The 7,194-nt window shown below is 49.0% G+C and overlaps 1 non-coding gene across 1 annotated transcript; it reads right to left on the bottom strand.

The window, feature by feature from the left end:
- Positions 1–1,563: 1,563 nt before the first annotated feature.
- On the bottom strand, positions 1,564–1,670 carry LOC112924381 (U6 spliceosomal RNA). The gene has a single exon (XR_003235861.1). It is a non-coding gene; the product is annotated as a U6 spliceosomal RNA (small nuclear RNA).
- Between the last annotated feature and the right edge of the window lie 5,524 nt (positions 1,671–7,194).

The raw sequence follows: 7,194 nt of genomic DNA, 5'->3' as shown, positions 1-7,194 counted from the left end.
TGGCTCAGGGCGTGATGCCAGGGTCCCGAGATCGAGTTCCACATCGGGCTCCCTGCATGGAGCCTGCTTCTCCCTCTGCCTGTGTCTCTGCCTCTGTCTCTCTGTGTCTCTCATGAATAAATAAATAAAATCTTTTTTTAAAAATAAGATTACAGATCATGAAAGTTGGCATTCTGTGTCCCTACGTATAAATGTCAGAAGTATGACTCTCGCGCATAGACAAACACACCTCAATGCTTACCGTATGCCAAATTCCATACCAAGTAATCATGCATATGTCATATCCCCTTTCATTTTAATGCTTGTGCATAATTTAAGTAACAAATATGAACTAAGAGAAAGGAGGGGGAAATTGTGTCAGAAACCAGAGATCCAGAAGGTATAGCAACTGGCCTAGATCTTACCCAGAGCTTCCTGGTGGCCAAGGTAAAAAGGAAAGCATGATGCATTGCTCTGTTCCTTTTATTTGATGATCAAAAGAGGTTGTGCACTTTCTTTTATACACGACTTCATTCAAAAGGAAATCTTGATGTGTATGTGCATCAATGTAGATTAAAATTCTATGATTAGACCTCTGGGCAAATTCCTAAGTTTTTCAGCTCCCACACAAAACAGAGAGCTCCAAATCCCACAGGTGGGTAGCCTTGTCTCCCCGTATCCTCTGTCCCAAAGAGTATTGGTCAATCCTCCTGTTCCAGAGTATTCTAATAATCTCTGAAGTGTTTCCACCTGGCCCTGACCCTCACCCCCAGGCCCCATCTCATGCAATAAGCACTATGTGCTTCAGCTGAAGCATAAGCTGGCACACATGTGTTCCTAGCACAGCAATCACCATAGAGACTGGGAGGCCTTTTTAGTCATGGGATCCTGTAGTATGGCCCATTGCACATCCAGAGGAAATGGTTTCACAGAGACTCAAATTTCTTGCCCTCGGCACAGAGTGAGTCAGTTGCAGGACCTGTCCTGGATGGCAAGAATGGCCATGGCAGCGTCTCTGAGGTCCAGAGATCGGTGCCAATCCTGGGCCGTGCTCATGCTTCATCTGCCTTCTGCCCAGGAGTGGGCATTGAGCTGTGGGCCGCGGGGGCGGGGAAGAGCCTCGGGAGATGCAGGATGTGGCTGCTAATGAGATTAGCTTCAAACTCATGCCATCCCACCCTGCTCTGTGGGGATGACTGCCAGTCTGCCCGTCTCACTAAATACGGTCTGCCCATCTCCTCCCCGATGCCCCACACCCAGGCCTGGCAGCCTAGCAAGTGGGGAATGGACTGGCATCTGGAAGCCTGTAACGTGGCAGAGTCAGGTTTACAGAGACCCTATAGGAAATGGCTGGGCCCGGGATCAGCCCAGGACTAGCCCAGGTGCTGCTACCACCCCAGGAGCATGGGTGGCTTCTGCAACAGCCAGGCACCTGCCCCGGCCGGTGACCTTCCTTCCTGGGTCGCCGTCCTCCCTGCTGCCCATCCCAGTGGCTTTGGCTAAGCTCTGCTCTTACCTACAAGCTAGCCAGTAAGAGGAGCCTCTGCCCTAGCGATAAGCCTACTTGGAGAGGGAAATTCGTCTTTAAATATGGAAAACTTCATGAATTTGCATGTCATCCCTATGCAGGGGCCATGCCAATCTCCTCTGTGTCTTTCCAATTTTAGTGTGTGCGCTGCCCAAGCGAGCACAAGAGAGGGAACTCTGGAAGCTCAAAACCCTCCAAGGCCTAGAGCAAGGAGACAGGATGCTGAGGGAGGGACAGGGGAGCTGCTTTGGTCCAAGGTCTCCGTAGTGGGCAGTACTACGTCTCTGCAAAAGTCATCTGTTGAAGTCCTAACCCCCATACATCGGAATGTGACTGTATGTGGAGACCTGTCTTTCAGGGGACAGGCAAGGTAACATGAGGCCCTACTGGGTGGGCCTTACATGAGGCAGGCAGGACGCAGCAAGCACAGAGGGAAGACCATGTGTGAAGACGGCCGTCTGCAAGCCACGGAGAGATCAGAAGAAACCCACCCTGCCAAAACCGTGAGAAAACTAATTTCTGTTGTTTAAGCTACCTAGCCCTGGTGTCTGGTTTGAAAGCCCAAGCAAACGGATACGCCCCCTACCTTGTCTCCCAGTAAATTGGACCACACACCCCAAACATGGCCGCCAAGTAAATCTCATCAGTCAGGCTGAAGAGAAAGACCAAGCCCACACTAAACGTGAAGGCCTACGTGTGCCGGCCACATAGACGTGACCTCATTTAACGCCCCCAACCCTGCCGGGCACGGTGTGGGCCTCCTCTCCCCACCAAGGAAACAGAGCCCCTCAGAAGCAAAGCACCTTCCTTCCCCGTCTGAACTCACATCTCTCTGATTTCAAGGCCTGAGTTCTCTTCACCAGTTATGCTGACAGGCAGGGGGCCTCCTGAGTCAGAAGAACAGAAACAGAAGTGGGGACAGCTGGCCGGCCACAGGGTAACAGAGGGGACACCTGGGGCATCTCTCCTCAGGTACTCCTGAGCTCAGGCCCTCAGGCCATCACACTAGGGCAGCCTCCTGCAGCCTCCCCGGGAAAGCCCAAAGCTGTCCCTTCCTTGCAAGGAAAAGATGCCCTAGGAAGAAAGAATAAAAGCAGAGGAAACCAGACAGAGGATTGAAAAAGAGGACACCAAGGTGGGCCAGAACCAGAGGAGAGGGGACCCCTCTGTCCCCAGCTGGGAACACCCCCTTCTACTTCCCACGCACTCCCAAGGGCGGCTGGCAGCACCATCCTGTAGCAACCAACACGTATAAAGCTCCTACTGTGTGTCAGGCACTCTAACCCTCTCTGCTGCTATCCTCTCCAGAGAAGAGGAGAAAGCAAGGTGCAGCGAGGTCATAAGATGCCCAAGGGACCACAGGTAGCCAACAGTAGGATGAGACTTCAGTCCCGGTACCTGGAGCCAGAGTCCTATTTCCAACCATTCCCCTGTATTTTGGGAGAGCCTCTTTTAGCAGTATCACTGTTCTAGCTGTAAAGAGAAAACCAGGTGTCTTGCTGCACAAAGAGGCACTCTAGAAGCTACCAGTCATTTCCAACCTAGCATGAGTGAGAATGTACTCCCTTTAGCAGGGCACACTGGAGAGAGGCAAAAGAGGAGAGTCCAAGGGGAGAGGCAAGCACTCCCAGAGGAGAGAAAAGGGCCCAGTTCTGGGGGGGCCAAAGCCAACTTGCAAGCAAAGCCTAAGGTCTTCCACCATGCAAGTGCCAGCCCTCTGCAGACAATGGGTTGTTTCAGGGCGCTAGTCCCCAGCAAGATTCTGGGGTGCCCCTTCCTGCAAGCAGTGCTGAAGAGCTAAGCTCATCTGCCTAATAAAGGTCTTCTGAAATGAAATCTATGGCATAAAGTGGTAGTCATCGTAGGAAGACCCCCTAGATTCGTCAAGCAAAAACTATGACATAAGAGGGGGTACTGTGGTGTCCACACTACGTTAAAAGTCATCTGTGTGTTATCTGTACATACGTATATATTGATATAGGGAACGTCCGTTCACCCTTCTTTTGGTAACAGGGTCCTGTTTTTCTCTCCGGGAACACCCTCTTCCGCGTGCTCCACCGGGTACTTTTAAAATCTTGGGATATGGGGCGCCTGGGTGGCCCAGTCGGTGAAGCGTCTGCCTTCGGCTGAGGTCGTGATCCCAGAATTTCCAGATCGAGCCCCACATCAGGCTCCCTGATCAGCAGGAAGTCTGCTTCTCTCTCTCTCTCTCTCTCTCTGCCTCTTCTCCCGCTCATGCTCTCGCACACGCTCACTCTCTCTCAAATAAATAAAATCTTTTTAAAAATAAAATACATAAAATGTCGGGATACCTTACAGTGAAGTGTACATCTTCAAGTGTCAATTCAACAGGTGCTTGGGTACATACACACCTGTGTAGGTACCCCCAAGTCAAGATATAGAACATTTCCAGCTCTCCCGGAAGATGCCCTGTGCCCCCTCAGTCAATCCTACCCCCTAATCCCAGAAATAACCCTCCTCCGACTTCGATCACAGGGATGCGGTCCTTGCTGGGCTGGGTGCTCCTCTGCACACTTGCTTCCGAGCCCCGCCCCCCGGGACACGTGACTTGGGCCTGACCAGAGCATCACATTCCTCTAATGGGTGATTGGCTCAGGGGTTGGTACCCACCGGCAGGCCCTGTTTTTCACACTGATGCAGGTGGGAAGAGGGTGTGTAAGTACCTGGGGCTGTAGGTGCCCGGAAATGGCCAGCGGGACAGAGGACAAGGCTGAGAGATGGAGAGAAACTGGGGCTGCTGTTTGAGGCCCTAGATCAAGCTGTCCACCTGAGCCAGTAAAATATTTCGCTTCCCCAAGTCACCCTGCCAAAACACGAGTGGATGCACACGTGCACCAAGACACGATGAGAAAGAATTGATAGCAGGTGCAAATTTGGTCACACTCAATTTTATTTAAAAGAGTATGGCTTCCTTTACTGTTAGGACAAAGTCTCGGCCATGATCTTCACAGACCCCCCCAGATGCCTCTGCTGCCTCTCCATGAACCAGTCACTCTGACAACACTGATTTTTCTCCCTCCTGCCACAGGGCCTTTGCATAGACATTTCTTCTTCCTTGATCACTCTTTCCTCCTATCTTCACATACTTAACAGGTCCCAGACTCCACTGTGACTCCTTCTACAAAGCTTTCCCAAGCCTTCTCATCAAGGTCTCTTTCCCAATTTCGTGCCTTCGTATGTCTCCTTTTAAATGCAAAACACAGTTGAATTTTTACAGTTGTGTGATGATTTCATATCTCTTCTGCACTCAACTATGAGTCCCGGATGATCACAGATGACATCTGTGTTTGTTCACTGTTGCCCTCCCGGTGCCTGGCACTCACTTAGTAGGTCTGAAAACAAGTCAGTATTAACTGAGTCTGCTTGGGGGGAGAACAATATTGAAACACCTTCCCTCTCTAAGTTGTGCATATTTCTATAGTGTTCTACTTCTTTGAGTGTACCTATTATTTTTGTAATCAGAGAACAAATAAAAATTTATTTTTATAGGATGAAAAACAATGGTTCTTCCCCCCCCCCCCCCAAGACCCCATTGGCTGGAGGCATTTGTTCCAGCATCAAAGTATATGAGAAATAATTCTCTTAATCTTTTTCATATTCACACACATAAACAGACACCATGAAACTAATGGACAGAATTAGTTCCCTTTTCAGTTTTGCCCCCATAAATTTTTCTAAACCTTTGGTGCCTGTTGCTATAGGTTTGCTAGAAGCACCTCAGACAATAATATCAACTGAAAAACTCAAAGGCAGGTTAGTGTTCTGTGTCGGGATTTCCCCCTGAGCACTTGTGCTCAGCATCGTGATTTTTACTGCGTGCATCTGGGGAGTCATATCTTCCGCAGCTAAAATGATTCCTGATTCACATGATGGGATTAAAGCTCCATGATCCCTGGAGCTTTTCCATGAGCTTCAGGACGTCCAGGTGCTTGGCCACCTGGTCACAGATGAAATGATGCAAAGCTCTGCCCAAGTCAGGAAGAGTGGGCTGAACATCAGGGAATAGTCCTTGGGCTTGTTGCTCATTCATTCTGTGCTCTTGAGCAAGTGCTTCTACTTCTCTGGGCCTCGTTTACCCACCTGTAAAACAGGAAGGATGGGTGTGATCAGACCAGTACTTCCAAATTTGATTTTGGTTAGAAACTTTTTTTATTTTATTCTATTTTATTTTATTTTAGCTTATTGTTTTTAAAAATTGTTTTTTTATTTTAAGATTTTCTTTATTTATTCATGAGAGAGAGAGGCAGATTACAGGCAGAGGGAGAAGCAGGCTCCATGCAGGGAGCCCAACGTGGGACTTGATCCCGGGACTCCAGGATCATGCCCTGGGCTGAAGGCAGGCGCTAAACTGCTGAGCCACCCAAGGATCCCCAAAATTGTTTTTTTTTAAGTAAGCTCTACATAGGGCTTGAACTCATCATCCCAATATCAAGAGTCACATGTTCTGGGAAGCCTAGGTGGTTCAGTGCTTGAGCGTCTGCCTTCAGCTCAGGGTGTGATCCCCGTATCCCGGGATCAAGTCCCACATAAGGCTCCCTGCGTGGAGCCTGCTTCTTCCTCTGTCTGTGTCTCTGCCTCTCTTTCTCTCTCTGTGTGTCTCTCATGAATAAATAAAGTCTTTAAAAAAAAAAAAAGAGTCACATGTTCTGGGCACTTGGGTGGCTCAGTGGTTGAGTGTGTGCCTTAAGCTCAGCTCATCCTGATCAGCTCAGGATCCCGGGGTCCTGAGATCGAGTCCCGCAACAGGTTCCCCGCAGGGATACTGCTTCTCCCTCTGCCTATGTCTCTGCCTCTCTTTCTGTGTTTCTCATGAATAAATGGATAAAATCTTTAAAAAAAATAAATAAATAAAAGAGCCGCATGTTCTACCGACTGAGCCCGCCAGGCCCCCCAGAGAGCTTATTTCTTCTCTTTTTTTTAATTTAATTTTTTTTGGCTTTCTTTTCAAACAAAAGCAGAAGCCAAAGTTCAATATACAAATGGATAAAAGCAGAATGACTCTGTTTGAAGTAGGAATGTGTCTGACATCCGTCTATTTGCCAGTTTTTTCACCTTCCTGCCCCCCACCCCCAACACTTGCATGCACACCTGCACATACATACCTGAGCCTAGAGTTGCATACATATGCACATGCACACCTGCATATACGTGTGCACACACATGCCCACTCTCATGCACATGCACACCCACTTACATGTATGCAGCAACAACCTGTAGGACACTCCATAGAACCCCCAGGATGTGAGGGCACCTGGTCTATGAGTTACAGACTGGACCATCTCTTTCAGTTCTGATACGCCATAGATTTAATGAGATTTTGCTTATTTTGATAATTAACTGCCTGATTCCCATCTTTCCCCAACTGGATTTTATTTTGCTCTTTCCCACATCAGCTATTTAGGGAGTCAGTGAAAAGGACCACATGGCAGACATTGCACTGGGAAGATGGCAGCTCCCAAGACCAGCATGGTCCTGGAAGGACTGTAATCCTAAACCAGCAATGGCACAGATGGCGTGTGACTGTGACGACAATGCTAGCAAGAGAAACTCCAAGGTGCAAGAGGCCACGTGACCCCAGAGCCCCACTGCGCCGGGGACACATGACCAGCATTCAAGACCTGAAGGAAGAACAAGGAGGCCAAGAGGAGAGGAAGAGCCTCAATGCA

Source organism: Vulpes vulpes, chromosome 5 (genome assembly GCF_048418805.1).
Source record: "Vulpes vulpes isolate BD-2025 chromosome 5, VulVul3, whole genome shotgun sequence".
Classification (NCBI taxonomy): domain Eukaryota; kingdom Metazoa; phylum Chordata; class Mammalia; order Carnivora; family Canidae; genus Vulpes; species Vulpes vulpes.
Note: the sequence above shows the minus strand (reverse complement) of the source record. Positions and strands in the feature narration are given on the sequence as shown.